The sequence below is a fragment of the Oncorhynchus nerka genome, linkage group LG24 (genome assembly GCF_034236695.1).
Source record: "Oncorhynchus nerka isolate Pitt River linkage group LG24, Oner_Uvic_2.0, whole genome shotgun sequence".
Lineage (NCBI taxonomy): Eukaryota > Metazoa > Chordata > Actinopteri > Salmoniformes > Salmonidae > Oncorhynchus > Oncorhynchus nerka.
Window position 1 is genome coordinate 34,385,983 of NC_088419.1, and position 12,127 is coordinate 34,398,109.

General features: G+C 45.1%; 1 protein-coding gene across 5 annotated transcripts in view; it reads left to right on the forward strand.

The window, feature by feature from the left end:
* Nucleotides 1-9,545: 9,545 nt before the first annotated feature.
* The window catches only part of LOC115107493 (neurexin-3b-like), a 357,997-nt gene continuing 355,415 nt past the window's right edge, over nt 9,546-12,127 (forward strand). For 4 of the 5 annotated variants that reach the window (XR_010460882.1, XM_065008838.1, XM_065008839.1 and 1 more), the window contains exon 1: nt 9,546-9,843. The gene's annotated coding sequence lies outside the window, so the exon portion shown is untranslated. The remainder of the gene's footprint in view (nt 9,844-12,127) is intronic. The other variant, XM_065008837.1, reaches the window with a different exon arrangement.

The following is a 12,127-nucleotide window of genomic DNA, read 5'->3' on the forward strand; positions in this document are numbered from 1 at the left end:
CCTTCAGTACTGTTAGCTGGGCCATGTTCCTCTCTCTCCTTCAGTGCTGTTAGCTGGGCCAGGTTCCTCTCTCTCCTTCAGTACTGTTAGCTGGGCCATGTTCCTTTCTCTCCTCCTTCAGTGCTGTTAGCTGAGCCATGTTCCTTTCTCTCCTCCTTCAGTACTGTTAGCTGGGCCATGTTCCTTTCTCTCCTCCTTCAGTGCTGTTAGCTGAGCCATGTTCCTTTCTCTCCTCCTTCAGTGCTGTTAGCTGGGCCATGTTCCTTTCACTCCTCCTTTCAGTGCTGTTAGTACTGAGCCATGTTCCTTTCTCTCCTCCTTGTTAGCAGCCATGTTCCTTTCTCTCCTCCTTCAGTTGTTAGCTGAGCCATGTTCCTTTCTCTCCTCCTTCAGTACTGTTAGCTGAGCCATGTTCCTTTCTCTCCTCCTTCAGTGCTGTTAGCTGAGCCATGTTCCTTTCTCTCCTCCTTCAGTACTGTTAGCTGAGCCATGTTCCTTTCTCTCCTCCTTCAGTGCTGTTAGCTGAGCCATGTTCCTTTCCTTCAGTACTGTTAGCTGATCTATGTTCTTCCTTCAGTACTGTTAGCTGAGCCATGTTCCTTTCTCTCCTCCTTCAGTACTGTTAGCTGAGCCATGTTCCTTTCTCTCCTCCTTCAGTGCTGTTAGCTGAGCCATGTTCCTTTCTCTCCTCCTTCAGTACTGTTAGCTGGGCCATGTTCCTTCAGTACTGTTAGCTGAGCCATGTTCCTTTCTCTCCTCCTTCAGTGCTGTTAGCTGGGCCATTTCCTCTCCTCCTTTCAGTACTGTTAGCTGAGCCATGTTCCTTTCTCTCCTCCTTCAGTGCTGTTAGCTGGGCCATGTTCCTTTCTCTCCTCCTTCAGTACTGTTAGCTGAGCCATGTTCCTTTCTCTCCTCCTTCAGTACTGTTAGCTGAGCCATGTTCCTTTCTCTCCTTCAGTACTGTTAGCTGAGCCATGTTCCTTTCTCTCCTCCTTCAGTACTGTTAGCTGAGCCATGTTCCTTTCTCTCTTCCTTCAGTGCTGTTAGCTGGGTCATGTTCCTCTCTCTCCTCCTTCAGTACTGTTAGCTGAGCCATGTTCCTTTCTCTCCTCCTTCAGTGCTGTTAGCTGGGCCATGTTCCTTTCTCTCCTCCTTCAGTACTGTTAGCTGAGCCATGTTCCTTTCTCTCCTCCTTCAGTACTGTTAGCTGAGCCATGTTCCTTTCTCTCCTCCTTCAGTACTGTTAGCTGAGCCATGTTCCTTTCTCTCTTCCTTCAGTGCTGTTAGCTGGGTCATGTTCCTCTCTCTCCTCCTTCAGTACTGTTAGCTGAGCCATGTTCCTTTCTCTCTTCCTTCAGTGCTGTTAGCTGGGTCATGTTCCTCTCTCTCCTCCTTCAGTACTGTTAGCTGAGCCATGTTCCTTTCTCTCCTCCTTCAGTACTGTTAGCTGAGCCATGTTCCTTTCTCTCCTCCTTCAGTGCTGTTAGCTGAGCCATGTTCCTTTCTCTCCTCCTTCAGTACTGTTAGCTGATCCATGTTCCTTTCTCTCCTCCTTCAGTACTGTTAGCTGAGCCATGTTCCTTTCTCTCCTCCTTCAGTACTGTTAGCTGAGCCATGTTCCTTTCTCTCCTCCTTCAGTGCTGTTAGCTGAGCCATGTTCCTTTCTCTCCTCCTTCAGTACTGTTAGCTGGGCCATGTTCCTTTCTCTCCTCCTTCAGTACTGTTAGCTGAGCCATGTTCCTTTCTCTCCTCCTTCAGTGCTGTTAGCTGGGCCATGTTCCTCTCTCTCCTCCTTCAGTACTGTTAGCTGAGCCATGTTCCTTTCTCTCCTCCTTCAGTGCTGTTAGCTGGGCCATGTTCCTTTCTCTCCTCCTTCAGTACTGTTAGCTGAGCCATGTTCCTTTCTCTCCTCCTTCAGTACTGTTAGCTGAGCCATGTTCCTTTCTCTCCTCCTTCAGTACTGTTAGCTGAGCCATGTTCCTTTCTCTCCTCCTTCAGTACTGTTAGCTGAGCCATGTTCCTTTCTCTCTTCCTTCAGTGCTGTTAGCTGGGTCATGTTCCTCTCTCTCCTCCTTCAGTACTGTTAGCTGAGCCATGTTCCTTTCTCTCCTCCTTCAGTGCTGTTAGCTGGGCCATGTTCCTTTCTCTCTCCTTCAGTACTGTTAGCTGAGCCATGTTCCTTTCTCTCCTCCTTCAGTACTGTTAGCTGAGCCATGTTCCTTTCTCTCCTCCTTCAGTACTGTTAGCTGAGCCATGTTCCTTTCTCTCTTCCTTCAGTGCTGTTAGCTGGGTCATGTTCCTCTCTCTCCTCCTTCAGTACTGTTAGCTGAGCCATGTTCCTTTCTCTCTTCCTTCAGTGCTGTTAGCTGGGTCATGTTCCTCTCTCTCTTCCATCAGTACTGTTAGCTGGGCCATGTTCCTCTCTCTCCTCCTTCAGTACTGTTAGCTGGGCCATGTTCCTTTCCCTCCTCCTTCAGTGCTTTTAACTGGGCCATGTTCCTTTCTCTCCTCCTTCAGTACTGTTAGCTGGGCCATGTTCCTTTCCCTCCTCATTCAGTGCTTTTAGCTGGGCCATGTTCCTTTCTCTCCTCCTTCAGTACTGTTAGCTGGGCCATGTTCCTTTCTCTCCTCCTTCAGTACTGTTAGCTGGGCCATGTTCCTTTCTCTCCTCCTTCAGTACTGTTAGCTGGGCTGTGTGTTTCTCTCTTTCAGTCTGGAGTGAAGCCAGCTCTCTCAGACAGCCGTCTCTCTCCACCTTGTTGGGGGTGCTTCTTTGTTTTGTGGGTGTTGTCAGTGTGTTCTCTCGCTCTCTCTCTCTCTTTCTACACCACACCTCTATCACTCCTCTTTCATCCCTCTATCCCTGCCAGTGCCTCTATCCCTTTGTATTATTTGAAGGATGTGTAAAAGGTGACCCAGAGGTGTCCTGATCCTTCCTCCATCTTTCCCACATCCTTCATTCAACCCCTCCAGCTTAATAACATTGGCCGCCACCATCATTGCTAATGGCCCTGCATAAGTAGCTATTAGGAAATCAGCCTCTTCCTCTATCTTCTATCCCCCCCCCTCTCTCGTTTTCTCTCCCTCAAGCCTCTGCTCCAGCATGCGCTCCGCACCATTGCCTCACTTGATGGGATTGAACCTCATGCCTCCCCATCCCCCTAGCATCTGCCCCTCCCTCCCTCCTTCCATACCTGCCATCCCCTCCTTTTTACCCCCTGCATCACTGTAAAGTCTTATTGCTAACCCCACAAAGCCTCCAGAGCCACCAGCCAATAGAGAGTCTTACTGAGAGTGCCACCAGCCAATAGGAAGGCCTACTGAGCCCCTGATACCTCCCGCTGAGCGACATCATGACAGCTTTAAGTCTCAGAATTGACATCATACTGATAGCCAATCAGAACGCTGAATACGGAGGATTATGTTAAAGTAACATCAAACTGATGTTTCAACAGTGTTTTTATGTGTGTGTGTGCATTTACGTGCGTGTGTGTCTTCGCCCAGACAGTCAGCTAGGTGTTATCTAGTGAAGTAAGGCTTTATGTAAGGCCTGAGATGAAAGAGTCAGAGAGACCAGAGAGAGCAGAGCAGAGTGAATCCTCCTCACAGCTCTTTACCACCAGACTAATACTGCCCGTCTCTCCCCTCCTCTCCTCTCCCCGGAAGTTATGTGAAGAGCCATAGCGAGAGAGAAAGATTGGGAGAGAGGAAGTGGAGCACTTCGAAGCGTTTGCGCGTGCATCTCAGACGGTATTTTTGCACCTGAAATGGGATGTGCTCAGCCTGTAGACATGTGTTGGTCTCGTGTGTTGCGTGAGTCAGTAGCTTTGTTCCAGGGCATCAGTGTGCTACGCACATACAAGTTGGCGCACTAGCTCTGGTCCGGGGCGTTATGTTAACCACTGTTGCTTGTGCAGTTAGCTAGTACAAGGGAGAGGCTATAAGGACACAGCTGACGCTTAAACCGACTAGCCAAAACATAAAACGGACTCTTACCTTAACCTAGCCCTAAATGTTCTGAAATTAAATATCGGTTTGGGCATCAGGCGTGTCCTTATAGCCTTTTCCCTATTACACACTAGCTAGCTCGTACACACTCGCTATTACCTAGCTTTTAACTCTAAATGTAATTTCACCACCCGTGCTATTGGTGGCGGTAACGAACCCTCCTCTCTGGCACGATTCGACATCCTGTCTGAGCTCGCACATCTCACAGCATCTGTGGCGTGAGAAGGTATCTGTAGGAGCCAGATCCTATTGCCACTGTGTGGGAAGATAGCAGTCCTCCGGCCATCTTCCATTCTTCTCCTGGGCTCCTCATTATTGTCTAACAACCAAATTTAGCACTATACTTTGGAATTTACATTTTCTGCCAGCTCGTTTGTGTGTGCGTACGTGCGTGCGTATGTTGGCTGCAGAAAGAGATAGCCTCTAACACATCGCTAACAAACCCGGGATCCCCAGTGCAGTGAAACGAACATATTTGGCAGCACTACAGCTGGTGGAGACACCAGGCTTTACCAAACACACTACATACAGCCTCATCACTAAGCTGAACTGACTGAACTCGTCTAGTTGGGTGCTGGCTGAGCTTATTTAGCTTGACAGATTCAGCCTCTTCTCTCTCTCTCTCTCTCTCTCTCTCTCTCTCCCTACCTATCTCACACACACACACACACACACACACACACACACACACACACACACACACACACACAGTCTCTGATGATGATGGAGGTTTAATACCATGGCCCTGCTTTTTAAAAGGTCACAAATGGTGTCTCAGCGGGGTCAAAGCATTCCCCGTGGGAAGGTCCTCCGGGTTAGACTGGTGGCCGGGTTCAGACAGCTTGGTGGTGCGTCTGGGGTAGGAGGATGGTGGAAGAGTGGAAAGGAGAGGGGGGGGGGGAATGGGGAGGCAGGGACATTGAAATGAAGCAGCTAGAAGAGGGGATGGGTACCGGCAGAGGGGGAAGGAGGACTGGAGAGAGGAGAAGGGGGGGGCATGGACTTGAAGGAGCTAATTAGTTCCACTGGATGTTGAAAACCCCTCACACACAAGCCAATTTATGGTCAATCCAGCCTCTGCAGTGGTCATGCAGCATCTACAGTGATGCTAAATGACTAAATGACTTAAATGTAAATGTACAGTGATGCTAAATGACTAAATGACTTAAATGTAAATGTACAGTGATGCGGCCTCCGCGGAAGTCAGAACAGACATACTTCTTGAGCTTCGGGGAGCAGAGCAGAGCAAAGTGTGTCCTAGCAGGTTAAGGGTCTTGGGTCAGTAACCGAAAGGTCAATGGTTTAAATCCCTGAGCCAACTAGGTGAAGCATCTGTCAATGTGCCCTTGAGCTAGGCACTTAACCCTAATTGCTCCTGTAAGTCACTCTTGAAAATAGCTAAATGACTCAAATGACTCAAATGTACATGTAATGTAACACGTATCCCTCGTAGTGATTCAGAGCTAATCTCTATAGCCAGCCTGCTAATTACGAGCAACTGGCTAAAGAAAAAGACAAGACCTTACCTCTTCTGAGATATTGTTACAACGTTTGGGAGGCGCACAGCAATTGCGTCACATCTTCTGTACGGAGCCTCCGCACCGCATTGTCGGATCAAGCATAAATCACTAACACACACACACACACACACACACACACACACACACACACACACACACACACACACACACACACACACCTCCCCCCGGCTTGCAGCCATACGGAGATGGAATATTAATGACGATTTGAAAATAGACAAAATGACCCGGAGTGCAGAGATCAATACTATTCTATATTCCATAGACCAAGACCAAGTCTGACCGTTCAATACATTTCCTACTGGGATTTCCTGCAACGCTCTACATTCATGCCTTGTAGGTGATGTTGATGACATGCACCAAAGTGAGATTTTTTTAAATTAAAAGATTTAAGAAGGATTTGTAATTGTTGACAGTAATGATCTATTGTAATGTTGGTATTGTAGCGTACATTGCACTCTCCTAGTAACATCATAGTTGTACTGTGTGTAATGACGCTAAGCCACATGCAGACATCCCACCACATAGTGAGTAGCCTACAGTGTGAATAAATCAAGCTTCTTAGAATGCTGACGTACAAGTAGCTAATATTAGTAGCCTAGATGACCAAAATCCCACTGGCTACAGACATACGTTAAGCTAATTGTAAGTTACCCAATGTCTGCAGACATCCTATCCTGAGTGGTGATACCAAGGCAAGGCACCCGTCACCTGATTAGAATGTTTGGGTGGGGTCTAGGGTTGCTATGGGATGGTCTAGGGTTGCTATGGTGATGACCCCTTGCACCTGGGGGTCAGGTGAGATCAGACAGGATTAGGTGTCAGGGGTGTTATCTGGGAAAACACCAGTGTAGTCTACAGCTGAATAAAGTAGCAGGGTTTATATTTCTCATACTGGTACCACTACTGCTTACATAAGGTTTCTGGTAGTTAGACTGTGTCTGTGTCCCAAATGGCACCCTGTTCCCTTTATAGTGCCCTACTTATGACCAGAGCCCTGCTCAAATGTAGTGCACTATATAGGGAATACAGTGCTATTTGGAACACAGACTATGTGTCACTTCCTTTTCCCTTTATAGTGCTCTACTTATGACCAGAGCCCTGCTCAAATGTAGTGCACTATATAGGGAATACAGTGCTATTTGGAACACAGACTGTGTGTCACTTCCTGAGATGCCATGAGTAGATTGGAAAGAAACAGCGAAATATCCACTTTTGGTTTCTCAAGTTGATTAATGTCCAGGTGACTTTCGTGACCTTGGTTCTGTGAAGGAGGGAACAAGGCATCACCATAAGGGAACTAGGTTACACGCTCTGGAGGCATATTATGGTATATTATATTATGGTTCCCTTATGGTGACGCCAAGTAATCGACTGAAAGAAAGCTATATTTATCTATGGCTGTGGTAGTAAGGACTATACTGTAGTATGCCGTCATTGTCTAAGGTCTGAGCTTAAAGCTGAAAGGAACCCCAGATAGATATGAAGCACTCTAAGTACACACAGGGATAACATGTTCATAAATCATTGCTAAAAAGTGTTTCATTTATTTATAGATAATGCCGAGTGACATTCATCCACTGAAGGTGTACGATGCACCCTCTGGAAATGTGTTAATATTCTGAATTAGTTAGTATATGTACTGCGTACACAGTTCTCTACAGACGACAGAATAGATCTTCCTTCCCGCAAGCTATTTTCAGATCCATTTCCTCCCCCTAAAGTTAAATATTTGTCAGTGTATTATTCCAGTGTATTATTTCAATGTATTAATTTGGTGTATTATTTTGGTGAATTATTTCAGGGTATTATTTTGGTGAATTATTTCAGGGAATTATTTCGGTGTATTATTTCAGTGTATTATTTCGGTGAATTATTTCAGTGTATTATTTTGTGAATTATTTCAGTGTATTATTTTGGTGAATTATTTCTGTGTATTATTTCAGTATATTATTTCTGTGTATTATTTCTGTGTATTATTTCTATCTTTGATGATGCGCTATTGTTTGTCTGTACAGTGTCTTATCTGACGGTTCTTCCGATGATGAATGTGGGAACAATCTGTCAGATGAAAAAGCACCAGTAAATAAGTGAAGTGAACAGAGAGAGAGATTAGGTTTTGATTTAGACTAAACGTAATCTGCAGTACTCTGTCTCACTGGGAATAACGTGCGTCCGTGCGTGTTCATTCTGACCAACCAGTACATTGAAAAAGGCTTTCAGAGGAGAGGAAGGAATAGTTGTGTTGTCCTCCAGCCTCTCATCTTGTCTATGTTTCTGTCTCTGTGCTGTGCCCAGTGTTTTACGCCAAGGGGGATATTACTCTCTGACCTGAATCATCCCAAACAACTGCCTCTCTCTTCATTTCTCTCTTTTTCTCCCTCATGATCTCTCTCTTTCTCTCTCTCTCGTTCTGTCATTTCCCTCTTCAGAACAAATAGTTCAATCTTGGTTTCATTAGACCAGATAATCTTGTTTCTCATGGCCTTTAGGTGCCTTTTGGAAAAATCCAAAATTTTCTGCAATGTGCCTTTTACTGAGGAGTGGCTTCCATCTGACCACTGTTCCATAAAGGCCTGATTGGTGGAGTGCTGCAGAGATGGTTGTCCTTCTGGAAGTTTCTCCTATCCCCGCAGACAAACGTTGGAGCTCTGTCACAGTGACATTTAGGTTCGTGGTTACCTCCCTGACCAATGCCTTTCTCCCCCGATTGCTCAGTTTGACCAGGGGTCAGCTCTAGGAAGAGTCTTGGTGGTTCCAAACTTCTTCCATTTAAGAATGATGGAGGTCACTGTGTTCTTGGGGACCTTCAATGCAGCAGAAATGTTTTGGTATCCTTCCCCAGATCTGTGCCTTGACACAATCCCGTCTCGGAGCTCTACGGACAATTCCTTAGACCTCATGGCTTGGTTTTTGCTCTGACATGCACTGTCAACTGTGGGACCTTATATATACAGGTGTTTGTCTTTCCAGATCATGTCCAATCAATTGAATTTACCACAGGTGGACTCCAATCAAGTTATGATCAGTTGAAACAGGATTCACTTGCTCAATTTGGAGTCGCATAGCAAAGGGTCTGAATACTTGTGTAAATGAGGTATTTGCAAAAAATTCTAAAAACCTGTTTTCGCTTTGTCGTTATGGTGTATTGTGTGTAGATTGCTGAGTGAAAACAACAATTGCATCTATTTTAGAATAAGGCTGTAACGTAACAAAATGTGGAAAAGGTCAAGGAGTCTGAATACTTTCCGAATGCACTGTATACAGAGAGACTCCTCTCTCTCTTCCTGTCCTTCTCTCCCTCTCTGTCTCCATCCTTCCCTCTCTGCCTCTTTACCTGTCTCAAATTACTCCATCTGTGTTGCAACAAGCCCCATACAGGAAGATACTTCCTTTCAGCGGAATGATTTTAAACCATATAACAGATATATGACTGCCGTGATTTATGTCTACCATTAGCAGGTAGCCAGTTACCATTGTGATCTCATAAGCAGTCTGCTAGCATGGAGACCTCGACTGAGGGACACATGTATTGGGTTTTTATGATGCGTGTGTTCCAGTATGAGGAGAACATTATGGGATAGCTGATATGGTGACTCAGAGATATATTACTGTGGCGACTGGATTAGATTGATCTGTCCTGTCTTCTCATGGGAGGTGATGTCATAGCCTACTTCTCGTGTTTTTCTAGGTCATTAAGTTATGATTTTGATTTTTTCCTCTAACATGATTCAATACTTACAGTGTAGGAAGGGATCATAGTTATGTTTTAACGGTCAAATATTATAGATTATACAGTGGGCTTCCTGTTTGTGTCACTGATATGTGGATGGAGTCCATCAATAGTCTCCTTGTGGGTTGTGCGTTTGATTCCCACTCGGGACATACAGTACATGTTTCCCTGTTAACGACATAGACTCTACACTTCTCGATGTTTCGGATAAGAGCTTAACATGTAAAACAAAACTTCCATCCTGTTTCTTTTCTACCTCCAGCGAGGGAAGAGAACGTGGCGACGTTCCGTGGTTCAGAGTACTTCTGCTACGACCTGTCCCAGAACCCCATCCAGTCCTCCAGCGATGAGATCACATTGTCCTTCAAGACGTGGCAGAGGAACGGTCTCTTACTCCACACGGGGAAGTCGGCTGACTACGTCAACCTGGCCCTAAAGGACGGAGCGGTGAGCCTGGTCATCAACCTGGGCTCGGGCGCCTTCGAGGCCATCGTGGAGCCCGTCAACGGGAAGTTCAACGACAACGGCTGGCACGACATCAAGGTCACACGCAACCTCAGACAGGTAACCATGGAGACCGAGGTGACGTAGGTTCAAGACTGATAATGATCAGTAGCAATAGATCAATTGAATGGTAGCAGTGTTTTGGCTTTATTTGTGCATGAATGCTTTTCCAAGTACTCCAAGTGCTGAACATAGTTGATAGTCGTTACGGATCTTGCATCGGTAATCACACTTCTATTATGAATTTGAAATATTGAGTAATCGTTTAGGTTAGACGTTGGAGGATTAGTGTTTTTCCTCTGTTTGAATTGAATGAGGTTTATTTATCTTTATAGCACCCTTTCCAAGTGCCCTAATAATCAAATTCAGATAGTTGTCAACAATGTTGTGTTGATACATACTACGAGAGAGACATTCTGACTTAGTGCAGTATTGAGTTATCATCAGTGCAGTTAGATTGTGTTTCCCCTCTATTTGCCTTCATAGCAGCCAGTGACTATGTGAATGAAAGAAGCCCAGGTGACATGGTGATTGATAGCTTAGTGGTTGAGCGGACACCGTGGCTCTGTGTTTCTGTCACTTCCTTATCTTCATGTACAAACTTGAAGACTTCCCTATTTCCTTCATTGGAACTTTATCTGATACTTCTCTGCTTTTATTCTCCACTAAGCGGACCCTTCAATCAGAAGCTGGGTCCCTATCTGTCTTTCCTTTACAAACCCCTCTGTCGGATATTCTACTCCTCTGCAAAAATACAGAAGCGACAAGGCAGAGTGGAAGACATGCGACTCAGTACGAACGCAGGGACTTCGTGTGACTGACATTAGCCTACAGATGTCAAATTGGAAATAGGTTTCAGATCAGTGGAGCATCTTCTTCAAATAGCATAAATATATGTTCACATGGCCACTGATGGGATCTCTATTGTCAATTTGTTTTGTTGCTCCTCAGCTTATCTTGTTTACAATACCTATGTTCATAAGGGGGGTACACTAATACTGTACCTTAATACAAGTATTACTAAGAAGCAGGGAATGTATTGTTCTTACACTGGATATGTACTGGTAACTGTACACACTAGAGCAGAAACAGTGAGAGAATCGGTAGCTGTTTGTGGATTGGGAGAGGGAGAGGGAGAGGGAGATGGAGTTGGGACTCCAGCCTGTTGAATGGAGCCTTGAATGGAAGTGAAGAGAGGTGGACAAGAAGTAAGTACAACTCAACTTTAAAAAGTAGGGCTGTATTAAATATATACTACAGGAATATACATTGAGTGTACAAAACATGAGGAAAACCTGCTCTTTAGATGACATAGACTGACAAGGTGAATCCAGGTGAAAGCTATGATCCCTTATTGATGTCACTTGTTAAATCCACTTCAATTAGTGTAGACCCTTTGTAGAGTCCATGCCCAGATGAATTGAGTCTGTTCTGAGGGCAACAGGGGGTGCAACTCAATATTAGGAAGGTGTTCTTAATGTTTTGTACACTCAGTGTATACTTGTACTGTAAGAGTGAAAGCACTGTTCGAGAACCAGTAGCTGAGAACTGTTTGTGGTGTGGAGAGGGAGTGAGCAGGGAGTTTCCTCAGCCAGTAGAATGGAGCCTTGCATGGAGGTGAAGAGAGGTGGACAAGTAAGTCAAGTGTTCATTTCCTGCCATTAACAGGTACCAGGTTTTTAAAGGATGTAGCCCACTAGCTACCAGTGAGACCAGAGGCTGAGCTTAGGGTCCTCTTTTCCTCCTCTCTACCTGTCTCTACTTCCTCTCTGTCAATCTTTCTTTCCCTTTTTCTCCCTCTCTTTGGGAAGACAAACTTTGTTAGACTAACACTTACCATTCATGAAATACTAAGTCATTTTATTTACTTACTAACTAACCGTTATCTAACTAACAACTAACTAATGTACTAACTATCATCCTACATCATTGGTTTTTATTTTGTTTTCCCATTCCTTATTAACAACCGTTTTGTTCACTATTCTTTTGATTTCCTTTCTTCCCCCTTTTCCGGAAAGCAATCAGGCATGGGACACGCTATGGTAAACAAACTACATTGTCTGGTAGATATCATTCTAATTGTCTTTTTTTGGATTTGCCGTGTGTCCCCCCCCCCCCCCCTCTTTTCTTTTTATACTTTGAGTCTCATCCTAGACACTTCTTATCAAAAAATGAGGAAATGGGTTTGTATTACCAACAGCTTTCTTCACTTCTCAATATCCTCCCCGTCCTTGGCCTCCCAACCTCCCTCCCCCACACCCCCTCCCTCCCCCACACCCCCTCCCTCCCCTCTCCTCTTTTTTCACTCCGGCTTTTACTTTATTATTTTTATATTTTTTATTCC